General features: G+C 45.7%; 1 protein-coding gene across 1 annotated transcript in view; it reads right to left on the bottom strand.

The window, feature by feature from the left end:
• The window catches only part of HIP1 (huntingtin interacting protein 1), an 82,413-nt gene that overhangs the window by 54,355 nt on the left and 11,590 nt on the right, over window positions 1-16,468 (bottom strand). The gene's annotated exons all lie outside the window — the stretch shown is intronic.

Below are 16,468 nucleotides of genomic sequence, written 5' to 3'. Positions count from 1 at the left end.
GCGGCCGTCACGGGGACGGAGGGGGTGTTCCTGCGGCGGGGAGGGGGGGATTCTCCTTCCTTTTCCTCCCTAGCTTCTGGAGCCTTCAGGAGAGGCGCTTCGCGGCTTAACGCCCCCCTTTCCCTCCCCCCCCCCTCGCTCTTGGGATCTTGCACGTGGCAAACGGAGGAGAGGGAGAGAAAGCAGAACGCCCCTCTTCGCCATTCAAAGCGGCTAAGCGGCGGGGGACGGTCTGCTGATCGCCAGGCACGCCCTCCCGGACTGATACTACTAGGCTTGCCAACTCCCTGCTGGGAAATACCTAGGAATTTGGGGGAGAAAGTCTGAGGAAGATGGGGTTTGGGGAAGGGAAGGACTTCAGCAGGATATAACGCCATAGAGTCCGCCTTCCAAAACGGCCATTTTCTCCAGGTGAACCGATCTCTGTCGTGGGAGACCTCCAGCCACAACCTGGAGGATGGCAACCCTCGATACTACGGATTCCTCCCCCTGCAGATAGTAGGTAGCCTTCATGGTTTTTTTTAAAAAGTATTTGCTTTACATCAGTTGAAAATAGTTGGTTGTCAAGCAATAGGGTCATGTCCTGCCTCCTGCATCCTTCCCAAAAGCAGCACTCCGAGCGCCAAGGTACTCAAGAAGCCTCATCTAAAGAGGAGACTCCTGTGCCTTTGCCCTGGGCTCACAATCCTGTGCTCCTTGCAAGTAACTCTCAGAAAGGCCCACGTCTATGACTCTTGGGATGCAGGAAATTCACAATTACCTCCCCCACACACACACACACACACATACCCAGTGAAACCAACTCCATGCCCAGAAGATGGCGAAAGGTGCCCTCCCTCTCATGATCTGCCTAAGGGCAAGATTAAAAATATACTATATAATGGGAGGCTGAAAGGGGGAAGCAAAGGGCAGAATGCAGAGGCAAAACCCCACTGAGAAGTATAGGCAGAGCTTTGCCAAAGCTAGACTCAGGGAGGGTGACCCAGGTGAGCATCTGAGGAGCTGGATTTGAAGAGAACCTGTCTTAAGCCATCCACTCAGCAGCAGGAGCAAGTAGTACAAGCTAAGAGCATGGAGTAAGATGCAGACCATAATAAAACCTGATCCAGTACTGGCCCATGCAGTATTGGTACACAGTTCGACTTCTTGATGCTAATACATTTATTAAAGTTACAAAGTTTACAAGAAACAATTTATGTGCAGAAATCAATACAATGTTACAGCTCTGATTTTATAGATTTATCTGATAGCACTCATGCAAGACAGCTTCAGGTCATGGAACTGGTTACAAATTAAATTTAAAAGAAGGTGTTCAAAAGCTAAACAAAATGGAGGTGGGGGTTTACCAAAGACACGCTTTGCCTGGGGCACCATATTTGGTGTAAGGTCAGTCCTGGCTACAGCACTGTGTAAATGAGCCTAGCATTACAGGGACTTGCCTTCTAAAACCCAGAGCAACCTGACAACTGGACACTCCAGCTGATTGCCTGAGATAAGCCGCTGGTGTGCAGTTGCAAACACGACAGCACAAACTGGCACTTGCCCCAGCTCCCACCTCACAGTCATTCGCAAACATTGCCCACAGATGGCACAAAAACAGCAGCCCTGCAAAATTGCACAATGGTTTCGTCTTCTCTCTTCACCCTCTTGGTCAAGTATCCTGTCACTTCCCCACCAACTTGAGGTGACAAAGAAGCTCATAAGCAGAACACACACACCCTTTCCTTCACAGCGTCGGGATATCCTGATTCGGAACAGAGGCTCCATTTGTAGTATTGTGCCTAATCATACAGACACTGTTCATTAGCCACTCATAGACTATCACAACGTGCTCTACATGGAGCTGCCCTTGAATGTATCCTAGAAATTTCAATTAGAGCATAATGCAGCTGCCTATTTTCTAACAGGTACATGTACTGTTTTTCTACCTCTGCCAGGCTAGGCAGCTGGTGCCGTACCTGTCCCACCCTGACTTAGCCACAGTGATCCATGCAACAGTCACCTTCAGGCTAGACTACTGTAACTCGCTCTACGCAGGGCTGCCCTTGAGATTGCTCTGGAAGCAATCAGGTTCAAGGTGTCGGTATTAACCTTTAAAGCTCTAAAGGTTCTGAGTCCACAGTATCTGTGAGACCGCCTCTCCTGGTATGCCCCCCAGAGAGCGTTACGCTCAGCGAATAACAACTCGCTGGTACTCCCTGCCCCGAGACGAATCCGGCTGTCCTCAGCCAGAGCCTTTTCGGCTCCAGCCCCAGCCTGGTGGAACTCTATCCAGTAAGACCCAGGCCCTGTGGGACCTGGCATAGTTAATTACCATTTGATTGGTCCCAATACTTTTTCTTAATCATTTCCATGTAACCATCAATGTGCACAGCACTTCACAAAACAACAAGCAGGAAAAACAGGGCCCTGCCCAGAAGAGCTTACACTCTAAAATCCGACACAATAGAAGGAGAAACTGGTGAAAAGAATACGCCCTCGTTGCACAAAGGCTGATGCGGCACTTTTTCCCATGAGTGACAGGAAGCCAGCTCAAGCACCCTCTTGGGCAACAGCCCATCGAGCCCTGGCCAGATCACATTAACAGAAGGAGGGTGCTTACTGAACCCCACACGATCCATTAAGCCCCCTGGCAATTTCAGAATGTTTCTATGCTTATACAAGGGTTATGTACATAAACACACAGGTATGGAAATGCATACATGACACCAGTTACAGGAGGAGGAGGAAGAAGAAGAGTTGGTTTTTATATGCTGATTTTGTCTTAAAGGAGACAAACCAGCTTACAATCACCTTCCCTTCACCACAACAGACACCCTGTGAGGTAGGTGAGGCCGAGAGAGCTCTAACAAAGCTGTAACTTGCCCCAAGGTCACCCAGCTGGCTTCGTGTGTAGGAGTGGGGAACCAAACCCAGTTCACCAGATTAGCCTCCACCGCTCATGTGAAGGAGTGGGGAATCAAACCCAGTTCTCCAGATCAGAGTCCACTGCTCCAAACCACCACTCTTAACCACTACACCACGCTGGCTCTCATCAGCTGAAAGCAGTTATTTGTAGATCAAAGAGCATCTCTGGAACAGAAACAAGCTTTTAAAATGTAAAGAGCATGTTGGATAATATCTGCCTCGTTATTCCAACAGCTGATGTCTTGGGGTGTTCACTGACACACACACCCTCCCCCGCTGTAGGCATCTTAAGAAAAATCATAGCTGGAAGCCACAATGAGAAGAAGAAGGGAACAAATTGTGCAAGGAGCATGGAACAAGAGCAGAAAGCTCCCAGCATGCCCACGCCAAGTTTGGGTGGATACGCAGTTTCCCTTGCTATGAAATCTCAAGCAAGCTAAGAACCAGCTCCTCCCCAAACAGAAGCTGGAAAATACTCCCCTCCTTCTGCCCACATCAGTACAGCCTTTGCCAAGTTCCTATGTAGGGGAGTCATTTAAGGAGAGGTTTTTGTACAAGCTACCTGCCAAGGAGGAGGAAAGTGTTACAGATACCGTGGACTGCCAAAAAAAAACCAAAAAAAAAAAAAAAACAGTGGGTTATAGATCAAATCAAGCCTGAACTGAGACTACAAGCTAAAATGACTAAACTGAGGCTATCGTATTTTGGTCACATTATGAGAAGACAAGAGTCACTGGAAAAGACAGTCATACTAGGAAAAGTTGAGGGCAGCAGGAAAAAAGGAAGACCCAACAAGAGATGGATTGACTCAATAATGGAAGCCACAGCCCTCAATTTGCAAGATCTGAGCAAAGCTGTCAAAGATAGGACATTTTGGAGGACTCTGATTCATAGGGTCGCCATGAGTCGGAAGCGACGGCACTTAACACACACACACCTACCAAACAGCACAAACGCTTGCACACGCTTTGAATCTGGCACATGAAAGGGGGCTGAGGAGCAGCCTCAGCAGCTTGCAGCAGTAGCAGACACCTCATCACGAGGGCTGGGGAAAATATCTGGGTTCACAGGTGCCAGCCCTGTAACGCTTCCAGTTTCCAAGGCACCAGCCTGAGAGAATAGCTCGAAGGCATGTAGAATGCTGTCCAATTGCTGTAGCTGAGACAGTGCTGCTGCTGATGTAAAGGAATTGAGTGGGAAGGTGCTGCTCTCCCCTTTAGACATGCACAGCTGGGGGGGGGGAGCCTTTGTGCCAAAAAGGTAGCTTTCTGAATTGCCACTCTGCACAAATGCAGACTGGATTTGCCATATATTCGCTGTGACGCCCAGGAACCATGAACGAGTAAAATAACAGCAGAATAAGTGACAAATCCAGTCTCTAGGAACCCAGCACTTTCTCCAATCTGTTCAGGCGTTAGCTGTGAACTGGAAGCAGGAGACAAGTCTAGTCTAGTGTAAATAGTAAGATTTTGTACCTCTCATCCCTGTGACTGTTTTTGTCTAGAAAAGATCAGTGCAGAGGAGCTTATGAAAGGGAGGGGAAAGTATAAGATGAGAAGACAAAAAAATAGGGTGCCCTACAACCTCATGTTTCCATGCCCAGAAGAGAGGAAAGGAAAGCTCTCTGGCCAGGATCACCCTGACCCACTTACTGTGGCTGCCTCACGGTGTTCTCCCGCCACGTGATCTTAGTACAGCAGGATGGTCAAGCAAGCTTGGACCAACTGCGATGGTAAAGAAGTGCCCTCTGCCCCTTTCACAATTTCATCAGTGGCTGAGCTGACTAGGAGAAGCAACGGATGCAGAACAATCCCAGAGTGGAAGGCTGCCAGTGCTCCCTCACAGCAATTCCAAACAGCTGCCGCTCTCTCGGCACATCTGTTCTTCCCCGCCCCGTCCCTACTGAAGGTCTTTTTGCATTATGCATCCTGAGGATCAGTGAGGTTTGCCTGCTAGCAGTCCTTCAGTGCACATGCAGGAAAGAGAGATGGGCCAATATACTCTTACCAAGATTTCCTTAGAAGGCCCATCAGAGATGAAGACGTTTGGGATTCCCCATAAAGAACAGCACCAACACTCTGCAACCTCCTCTTGGCAAAGTAACTGTGTTACAGTTGAGGACAAGCTAGCAGGGATCTGTGGGTCTGCCGTCACCACATATAGCTCTGTGCGGAGGTAACATACAAGGCTCAAGTTCCATTCAACAGCTTCAGCAGGCAAGGGTAGGCCAGAAGAGGCAGTGTGTCCAGAGGACAAGCCGTTTGCTGTTCACATTTACAAAAGCTTTGCCAAACACTATTAAGGTTTAACGGTTTTTGTAAATTATATATTTCATTGTTTCATAACTATTTTAAATTATTACCATCAGTATGCAACCTATTGACTGATTTTTTGTTCCAATAAAGCACCTGACTAGTCAATTGCTCCATCCTCCAAGGGGGTGTGTGTCTCAGTTCTTCTCCCCACACAAAAGTATGACTGCATTTTCACAAGTGCAGCCTTTTCCTTTGGAATGGCATTACAATATAGAAATCAGAAACAGAAAAGTCTTTTTAAAATTTATACATTTTAATCCCACCCTCCCTCAGAGGAATTCAGGCAGGCTTGCATGCTTCTCCCCTCATCTACTTTATCTTCATAATAACCACACTGTGAGATAGGAGCCAGCGTGATGTAGTGGTTAAGAGTGGTGGTTTAGAGCGATGGAGTCTGATCTGGAGAACCAGGTTTGATTCCCCACTCCTCCACGTGAGCGGAAGAGGCTAATCTGGTGAACTGGGTTTGGTTCCCCACTCCTACACACGAAGCCAGCTGGGTGACCTTGGGCAAGTTGCAGCTCTGTTAGGGCTTTCTCAGCCCCACCTACCTCACAGGGTGTCTGTTGTGGGGAGGGGGAGGGAAGGTGATTGTAAGCCGGTTTGAGTCTCCCTTAAGCGGTAGAGAAAGTCGGCATATAAAACCCAACTCTTCTTCTAGGTTAGGCAGAGTGTGTGTGACTGGCTCAGGGCCACCCAGTGAACTTCACAGCTGAACAAGACATTCAAACCCAGGTCTCTCTCTAGTCTTAATTCAGCCCTCTGAATGGTGCAACTATGCTGGCTCTCAGCTAAATACTTTAGTAGGGAATTTCATTTGCTTTACAGATACGCAGAGAAGCCTCTGATTCTGTGAGTCAAGATGCCATCTGAACTGCCAAACTGTACAGGGACAAAACAAGGAGAAAGCTAAGAGGCCTTGGAAACAATCTGTGTGATCAAAGATGAAGATGGATGCCCTTCCCTCTCTGCCAGCAAGGGCAAGCAGAGAACCTATTCCTGGACTATGAGAACACTGCAGAAATCTGCCTTGTTTGTGTTGTCAAATCTACATATTGCCTTTTTTTAAAGGAAAGGAGAGTGAGCAGCAGAGACCTCACGCTGTAATTATTGATCCCTGGCTATTTTTAACCTCCTTTTGCCCAAGCTGTTCTTGTCAGACAGCCACAATTCTAAGTTTTGCACAGGATCAATGTAGAGGAAGCAGCTGCTGATTCAGGCACGATTTGCTTGAACAACCTCTCTGGGAAGAATAAAGTAGTGTGGGAACTGAAGGGCAAGAGGAAAATAAATCCTAGGTAAACATAGTCTCTTCCTCTTCCATTTTACCACTCCCATTTCACAAGCAGAGAGCCATTTCTTCCCCCAGAATGGTGGATGCAGAGAACCAAGCACATACATCTGAGGGAGGGTCTGTTGTTGCCACCAGGATTTCTTTGAAATTCTCACCCTACCCAACTATCAAAAAGATGGTTGTCCCAGAAGGTCCCAAATCCCTGTGAAATGGATCCAAACCCACAGACTGTCAGTTTCAAGAGAGTGGTCGCTCCCCATAATTTATTTCTCTACTCGCCCACAGATCTTCAGTTCTGTACTCTGGAGATAACACACACACATTATTTACCCCATCCCTTCTTCCAAGGAGCTAAGGGTGGTGTACATGGTTCTCTCTTCCCCCTTATATCACCTCAACAACCCAGTGAGGTAGATTAGGCAGAAAGAGTAACTGGCCTAAGGCCATCCAGCAAGTTTCATGACAGAGGGGGGATCTAGGAGGCCTTCCTACTTCCAAGTTTAACACTTCAGCCATCACACAACATTCTCTCACCCCTAAGCAGAAAATATTTATGATGTACCCGATATAACTTTTTTTTTTACCATCCTATGAATCAACAAGAACATACCATGTGCTTAAAGATCTAGTAATCCCACTCTTCCTCTATCAAATTTCTTATTTCTTCCCTGGACGTTTGCCCTTGTGGGCACTTCCACGTAAGTATAAAATTATGGAAGCTGCCTCATTTTTCCATGACTACTTTAGTACTTAGAAATGCCTACAAGATTTCTATTCTGCAGAAGACATCCGGAGGGATTCAGACATGGGCCACACCCAGCATGTGGCAACTTATGCACTTAATCAGAAGCATAAAGGCATGCTTGCACTACAAACCTTAATGATGTAGCAGAAGAGTCACACAAAGAACTATGGGGGGGGGTCACAGTTTTTGAAGGGTGAGCTGTTAGAGACCCTTAGCCCTTGAGTACAATCCCAAGAGCTTTAATGGTTAAACCAACCAGACTACTTTGGGGGCACATCTGCATTACAGATTTGAAGAGGTATGACTACATTCCTTGGGTATGCAAGACATGCTATGGCGATTTTGGAACTGGCCCTGGGAACCATTAGAAATTCCTGATCCACACAGATTGAGAACCTCTTGGAATGCTATCAGTCACTCCAGAATTCAGCTGCTGTGTGTCACAGTGCTCTTTGGAGAAAAGGTGGAATGCTCACAAAACCTGCCACCACCTCTATTTCTACATTATACCTATCATACAGGTTTATTAAGCTATAGTATCTCTCCGGCTAGGACGACTCTTTGATCCCTCCAGCTGAGCCGTGGAAGGCCAAAGAATTCCCCCATTCCTTCCCTACCAAATCAATTTGGCTCTGTTTCTCTACCCTCCCTAATAGGATTAGAGCAAATGAATTATTCAGGAAATATTCAATAGTGTCAATTCCTCACAAAGTCCCTGAAATGCAGCTTTTGAGGCCACAGACTGTATTGGCTTGGAAAGGGAACTCAGCTGTCTCCAGGAAGCAAACAGAACTGGAGGAGGTTGCCAAGGTTGCCAACTGGATGGGGGGATGTCTTGTTCCTTTAATGGAGGTTTAATGCACTGAAATGGACACTGAAGCTTTTCATCGCATTAAGTTAAATAAAACTGTCTGACCATTGCTTGCTGATCATATTAATATTAAAGAGACAGCTACAAAGACCAGTTTAACAGTTGGCCCCGTGGCACAGAGTGGTAAGCTGCAGTACTGCAGTCCAAGCTCTGCCCACAACCTGAGTTCGATCCCAATGGGAGTCGGTTTCAGGTTGCCGGGTCAAGGTTGACTCAGCCTTCCATCCTTCCGAGGTCAGTCAAATGAGTACCCAGCTTGCTGGGGGTAAAGGGAAGATGACTGGGGAAGGCACTGGCAAACCAACCCGTAAACAAAGTCTGCTTAGAAAACATCAGGATGTGACATCACCCCGTGGGTCAGGAATGACCCGGTGCTTGCACAGGGGACCGTTACCTTTTAATCCTAGGCAACACCTTGGAGTGGCCCATACAAGTGAGTCACGAGTCTAATTCCACACTAAGTAGCAATAGCCAACCAGCTATATTTGTTGCCATGTCCAACATTATAGCTCCTCTACCAGCAGGAAAACTTGCAGGATGACGTGTTTAGAACAAATGGGCACAGTATTTCCAGGAAATACATGACATACTTCTGGCTTCAACAGAGTTTCCACTTTAAGCCAATCCGTTCCAGTTTCAATTGGACAACACAGCTATGGAGAACCAACTCTCCACAGTAAGCAAGTAATCAGGAATTTTGCTCCTTTCACTCTGCACATACCAGAGAGGCAAAGAAGTTCCAACCCTGGAATCAAGGAGAGGGCTCCTTCCTGAGCCTCCAGGAAGTGATTCATTTTATTAACAAGGGGCACCTAGAGCACCCTTGTGTATCTACCTTTTTCTCCTTTAAAAGCTTCCCTCCTCAGCTTGCCACACATTTCAGGGTATAGCAAAGAGCAAGAGTCCAGTAGCACCTTAAAGACTAAAAAAATTTCTGGCAGGGCATGAGCTTCCGTGAGTCACAGCTCACTTCTTCAGATACAGCTAGAATGGTGGAGCTCCCTGATTAATGGGAATAATTCAAGTTAATTCAGTGGATAGTTCAAGCAGACCTATGACACCAGACAAGACAGCCAGACAAATGGCTAGCAGAGATTTCTAAAAAGAAGCACATGGGTTTCAAGTGTGATCCTGACTCTGACCGGTCCAGCCTTTCCAAATCCAGTTTTCTTTCCTTTATCCCTTAGAACCATGTTGGTGAACATATGGCATGCGTGCCGCAAGCAGCACCCCGAGCCCTCTCTGTGGTCAAGCGCGGAGCCGTCGCGTCTGCCTAGGGCTGTGCCGTGTTGCGGTGCTCCTTCTCCCCAAACCCATGCTCCCCAAGCCTGCGCTGGCGCCCTCCCTCTCCTTGCATCCAGGGCAAGCCCCTCCCTCTCTCTCAGCTGAGCTGCGGCCGCATAAGGGCTTGTTTTTAATATATGCATAGCGCTTTGTAATAAATATAATTTATTGTTTAATTGCATTTTCTTTCAACCAACCTATCCAGGTCATGGCCACGAAAGCTTGGTGGTGGAAAGTGCCGTCAAGTCACAGCTGACGTATGGAGATCCCTTATGGTTTTCAAGGCAAGAGACGTTCAGAAGTGGTTTGCCATTGCCTAACTCTGCATGGGCTGAGAGAGTTCTGAGAGAGCTGTGACTGGCCCAAGGTCACCCAGCATCCTTCATGTGGAGGAGTGGGGAATCGAACCCGGTTCTCCAGATTAGAGTCTGCCATTCTTAAGCACTACACCATGCTGGCTCCCATTTACTGTTTACAACCATCAATGGTGTGGCTGCTGTCTCTCTGTAGCTGTATGAAGATGAGAGGCAGGCCAGTCTAGCAAGTAGAACATGCTAAACAAACTGCTTGTAGCGGAGCTGTAATGTTGCTGTTTGTAGGTATCTGTGCATATGCATGCTTGCACGCATGGGCCTGCTACTAAGGTGTTTGTACCTTACTGAAGCTAGTATATAAATCCGTGTTGGCGAATGTATGGCACGCGTGCCGCAAGCGGCACCCCGAGCCCTCTCTGTGGTCACGCGCGGAGCCGTCGTGTCTGCCTAGGGCTGTGCCGTGTTGCCGTGGTGCGGTGCTCCTTCTCCCCAAGCCCATGCTCCCCAAGCCTGCGCTGGCGCCCTCCCTCTCCTTGCACCCAGGGCAAGCCCCTCCCTCTCTCTCAGCTGAGCCCCCGCCCATCTTCAGTTTGGATGGGGAGGCTGTGGCCCAGCACCTTGCCACGCCCCCCCCGCAGCTCAGCTGTTTGTCGGCCCACCCGTCTTCAGTTTGCGGCCCCCGCCCGTCCTCAGTTTGGGGCCCCCGCCCGTCTTCAGTTTCTTCCATTCTGCTTTCCTAGGTAGGTGTTACCACATTGATTGCTCTGCCTTTTTTCTTTTTATCCCTGCTTACTCTGTCAGCTTCTCATCATCCCTTACCATCCAACTGACTCTCTTCACCCCATTCCAACTGCCTTTTCAAACATCAACATTGTTTTTTTCCCCCTTACAGAATTTTAAGCGCTGTGCTGACTCACCTATATATCTAATTCTGAACTTGGTCCCAGGGTGCAGCTGTTTTAAAAAAGGCCCTTTACAGAGACAACAAGGTACTAACTTCTCAGCTGAATCCTCCCCTCCACACCAGGTACAATTATCTCCTAGCAAGGAAAGAAGACAGAAAAAGATTTGTCTACCAGGAACAATAGCCACCCAGTTGGGGAGGACATTTTTAATTGGGAAAATGAAGAAAGTTAATATCCTCCCAGCCCAGTGTGGTCTGTCCCTATGGCTGCATTTTAGGGTGAAAAAACCATGTGGAGCTCTAGTAATGGATCTTCAACCTAATGTGTGGTTTGGCCTTTAGTCCTCTTGGTTTCAGTCTGAGAGCTAAATAGAAGAAAATACTTTTCTCCCCTTGAAATCTATGGAATTCAGAAGTACTTGAGGAGCTGGGGGTGGGGGACATGGTTCAACGGTAGAACACCTGCTTTGCAGTGAGTAGACAGTACTGACCTTGATAGACAAAGGTCCATGAAGCTTCAGGTGCCTAAAAGAACACAAGGGATAGATATCTACAATGCTGTGATGGAGGCTTTTTTGTCACAAGACATAAGACCAGAAAAAGTGGTTTCAATTACTAGTGATGGGGCACCTTCTATGGTGGGGGCAGCATCTGGTTTCCTACAATTCTTTGTTAAAGAAACAAAACATCAAGTCATTCAGTTCCATTGCATTATACATCAAGAAGCTCTTTGTGCCAGGGGCAGCAGCAAAAAAATTGATGATGTCCTCAAAGATGTCACAAAAATGGTGAATTACATCATGGCTCGTGCTCTGAATTGTCGACAGTTTGAAGCACTTCTTGAGGAGGTTCAGGCACAGTATAATTGTCTACTTATGTACAATAATGTCCGGTGGCTGAGCAGAGGACGAGTCCTGGAGAGATTTGTATCCCGCTAGGATGAAATTAGGCTGTTTATGAATGAAAAAGGGCAGAAATATCCACAGCTCACTGGTATGGCCTGGCTTATCAACCTCATGTTGTTTACAGATTTTACACAACACTTCAATGTACTGAACAAACAACTACAAGGCGTAGGGAAAACAGCAGAAAGGATGTTTTGTGATATCAAAACATTTGAGAGAAAACTGCAGGTTTCTGAAAGAGACCTTGAAAGTGGGCAGCTGAAATATTTTCCAAAACTAAAAATGCATTTACAATATTCTACATTTGCAGATAATCCTACAAGCCATCAGGAAATCTACAAGGAATTTTCTAGTATTGTAGCAGCTGCACAGGTGAATTTTAGCAACAGATTTTTACAGTTCTGTAAGATGGAGACAACCCTGTGTTTTCTTACTTCTCCAGATAAAGCCAAATTTGAAGAACTTGATCTTTCCTGTCTACACTGGTTAGATTTAGAAAATCTGGAAATGGAGCTAATAGAATTTCAAGAAACTCTATCTGGAAAAATAAATTCTATGACCTGCGTGAAACACTTGAGAAGATAGAAGGGATGACAAAGGATAGCACAGTTAGTTCTGAAAATGAAATCCTTAAAGTGTGGAATTCTCTGCCAAACAATTTTAAGTCAATGAAAGCACTTGGGATTGCTTTCCTTACTTTGTTTGGATCATCTTATGCTTGTGAGCAAATCTGACACCAGAAACAGACTAACAGATAACCTGAGTGCTGCATGTGTTGCTCTCAAACTTACGAAGTATGAGCCAAGGGTGGACAAATTATCAGCATGCACACAACAGCAAAAATCACATTAATTGTTCAAAAGCATGCCAAATGCAAACTTTTACCTTTCAATAAAAAGTTGTTTGTATCATTGAAAGCTCTGTTATTGTGTTTTTCTTTTAAGGCAAAAGATGTTAACGTATGAGTTGTTTTTTCTAAACTAAAACCTCAGCATTCAGGTTAAATTGCCGCATTGGCACTTGGCGATAAATAAGTGGGTTTTGGGTTGCAGTTTGGGCACTCGGTCTCTAAAAGGTTCGCCATCACTGCCTTAGAAGCTCCTTGATCCATTGATCTTGAACAGCATAAATCCAATGTCTGAGGGATATAAGGACTGAAATAAATCTTGCCACTGACAATGTAGCCTTGGGATCCCTGTCACTTAATTTAAAAAATCCAGTTTTCTGGAAATCACTTCTCAAGGTTAAGCGCTTCTTTTGCTGTGAGGAAATAGTATTTCCCTAGCAGTGAAAGGTCTGTAATCTAGGAGTCTCCCAGACTTGGCACTACTAAGGAATCCACAAGCGCAGGGTATGAACGGAGTGCATTTTCTTCGCTTCAGTCCATTCAGATGGTTTCCCTTCCAAGAATGCAAGGATCTTGCAGCCATTATGCTCCTGTAATCTCCATGACTGGTCCAACACCTCTGTAAATGTAGAACACTGTTGACTCTTCTCCCAAAGGGAATAATGAGACAACATTCAACTGATCCTCATTGAATAGCATCAGCTGCCTGCCAGCTTCTGGTCCCAATTCAAAACTTTGACTTCTGGGAGCACAAATGAGTCCTCATATCCATTAGGAACTAGGGAAGGCATCCTACAGATTCCCTCATCGAAGATCTGTGGAAGTACAGAGAAGGGACTTTTTAGAAGCAGCCCCTCTCTGAAAAGCTTTACCTAGTGATCTGGCTTCTTGACCTTCAGGAAGAAGTGCTTTTGAAACTTCAGAGGATTATTCTGAATTGTTGCATTTTTTAGGCATGCTCATTTTATTGGAGTGCTGCATCAGGAATTGTCTTGTATGCTTATTGCTGTCTTTAATGGTCTGCAATCGATTTCCAGCCCAGATTCAGACTCCAGCAGGTCTCCAGAACTGCTTTCATTCACATAACTCTCCAAGGCCTGTATATGATGCACATCGATCAGCCATTTGGCTTACTGTAATTCCACCTAAAGCAGCATTATCCAGCCATTCATCAGCTAAAAATGGCTTCTTGACTCAATTCTGAAGCAACTTCTCCAGTGGAAGAAGTCAGGATAGGCTGAAAACCCCATCAAAAGTGAAATCTGAGCACAATTCAGGAGTTGCAGGGAGGCTTGAGGCATCTGGCTTTTAAACCTGAAGGAGCTTGGCTCCAATTCATGCCCTCTCATACAGAAACAGCAAAAATGTTAGGGGGGTGGGGAAGAGAAGAGACACAACATTACTTCTCATGTGAAGAATGCACCTTGTTGACTTTGAAAGAAGATGATCGGCAGCAAGCCAGAAATTCCGGTCAATATGAACGGAAGATAAGTGCTCTGTGGCTGTACACATTTAATGCACTACAGGCTCCCTGCTCCTCCATGGCCCTGAAGAGATACTTGGAAAGCGGCCAGATCGCAAGGGTTTTGACCTTCTCCATCCATGTTTGTCATTAGTGAACCTCTTTCAACAGGCCAATTGATTTCACTCTTGACTGCCTCCTTCTCTTGGGAACAATCTAAGAGACAGTGAAAAGGAAGAGCTGTTTCTGAGAATATCCACACAGCCAGAGTGCAAGTCAGTTGCAGGATAGCAAGAACTTCAAACGGAACAAAGTGAGCATGTGCATGGCACAGGGCAGAACAGAAGACACCCCTCTCAGTTTCATTAATCCATAGGTGCAGTGTGTCTTACATGCATACATCTTCACTGCAGAAGCAGAACCCTTCAACAAAACTCCTGATAATTCTTTTTGCAAACAAACATGGAGAGTAGAGGTCAGAGCAGGGAGTAGCCAACTTATCCGTTGACAAATGCCACTTCACATTCCTTTCATAAAACACTCCCTTCCTACTTAGAACAGGAAAAAACAGACCTGAGACTTCCTTAATGCCAAAGAGATGCTCTGGAGTAACACTAGATAATCTGAGAAAGCAAGTGACAAAGAAGTGCGTTTTATAAAGGAAACCTTGTTTGGTCAACTGCTATTGGTAGTTTTGCAGCATCCAGACATTGGATTAGAGAGTCTAAACCACTGGTTCCCAACCAGGGGTCCGTGGAACCCCAGGGGTCCGCGAGAACTAAATTAAGGTCCGCGAAACAAAGTTATAAACCCATAATAAATTAATATTTTCAATTAAAAGTTCTCGATTATAAATATATATTCAAATATTATTCTAAGCTTAATGTTTAACTAACAGTTATGATTAAAGTTTATTTTCAAATTCTCAGAATTTTTATTTTGAACCTTGGGGTCCCTGCACTGAACAAAAAAGTCCTAGTGGTCCCTGGTCAAAAAAAGGTTGGGAACCACTGGTCTAAACCATCTCTTCTTAGCCTTAGTAGCAACTTTCATTCCCATGCATAACCCTTCATCTAATACTTTCTCCATCTCAGTGTACCTAACCTGAAATGTACACAAGTGTGCAGCAAGGAAAAACAGGAAATCGCAAGACAGCAGTCCAGGGAATGAAGACCTGCCCTTTGAAATACTGCTGACAAAATGACCACACAAATCCCAGCCAAGTACATGGCTATAGGTGCCAAACAAAGATATTTTCAGTTCTCCTAAGGCTTTGGTTAGTTGCGCCACCATGTGATTTTATTTTGATATTTCTATCCCCTTCGTGCTTTTTTTTCTGAGCATCCTATATGTTTCCATCTGATCTTCTCCCTGCTGCGTGCCCTTTTAAAATGTTATGGTTACCTCTCTATTGATTATTTTAGAGTCTTTAGTGAAGTTTCTTTGCTCATGGCCCTCTGAAATGAGTTGTAGCAGTTCTGCTTTATTTTATTTGCTGCTTTATGAACATTGTTTTACTTTAATGTTATGAACCACATCATGCACTATTTGTGACAAACATAAGATACAACTGTTTTAAATAACCAAGTTTTGAGTTGGTCTCACAGCAACTGCACCCCTCAATGCTAAGCACAGTGACAACTGTTCTATGTGGTTTTGAATCCTCTCAAGAACAGGGCTCCACGGGGTGCGTGAAGGGGATGTGCTTGGCTATAGAGCCAAAACCCTAGGGCCCCCTCAAGGACTCCAGACACAAGTTCAAGCTTCACTTCGAGAACATTTTACAGGGATCCATTAGTTACTGAGGTTGTAATTCTTCCTCCCCAATTTGCACGCTGCAGGAACCTAGCCCTGCCCTGCAGTAACTGAAGGCAATAGATGGTCTCACACTGCCCTCATCTTCTAACCACCCAGTCTGATTTTGTTTGGCCAATGAAGTCCTGCTGTCAACAGGCCATTCTTCCCTTTTGAGAAAACATCACAATTCTCCAGAAAGTCTGCTGCAAGCAAAGATACCTCTCCACAGCCACCAACTCTCTCAATTCCCTCGCATCCCTCTGACCTACTCTGTCTTCACCCATCCCATTCATCTGAAAGACATACCAGATGTAGAATCCAAATCCAATAAAGAACACGGAAGTCATACATGCTTGTTCACACAAACAATTTCCGATCCCAGGACATACAACTTTGTCTGCTTTGCGCAGAAGGTAGGCAGTTCAGCAAGAGAAGCCACAGTGCCAAGCAATGGGACCTTTGCACTAAACTTATGCAGCCCTAATCCTGCGCAGCCTATTATGTTTTCCAGAAACACAGGTACCACACAGGCAGAGAGACACTTAAAAATATGTACAGCTATAAAGGGAAACCTAAAGTTATAAGGGCAGCAGCAAATCACAGTCATGGATTTGTAGACTGTGAAAGGAAAAGATTTATAACAAGGCCATTTAAAGCTTTCTGTGCATCCTCATGATCAACTGTTCCCAGATTAGAAGTTCTGAACCTCATTTCAGTATGTTCAGCTGCTTCAGCAGAGAATCCTAGGATGCCTGGAATATGGCCCCCAATTCGGGCATCTGTCTGTGTGTGTGTGTGTGTAAAGTGCCATCAAGTCGCAGCC

The sequence above is a fragment of the Euleptes europaea genome, chromosome 19, assembly GCF_029931775.1.
Source record: "Euleptes europaea isolate rEulEur1 chromosome 19, rEulEur1.hap1, whole genome shotgun sequence".
NCBI lineage: Eukaryota > Metazoa > Chordata > Lepidosauria > Squamata > Sphaerodactylidae > Euleptes > Euleptes europaea.
This window is presented reverse-complemented; position numbering and strand designations above follow the sequence as displayed.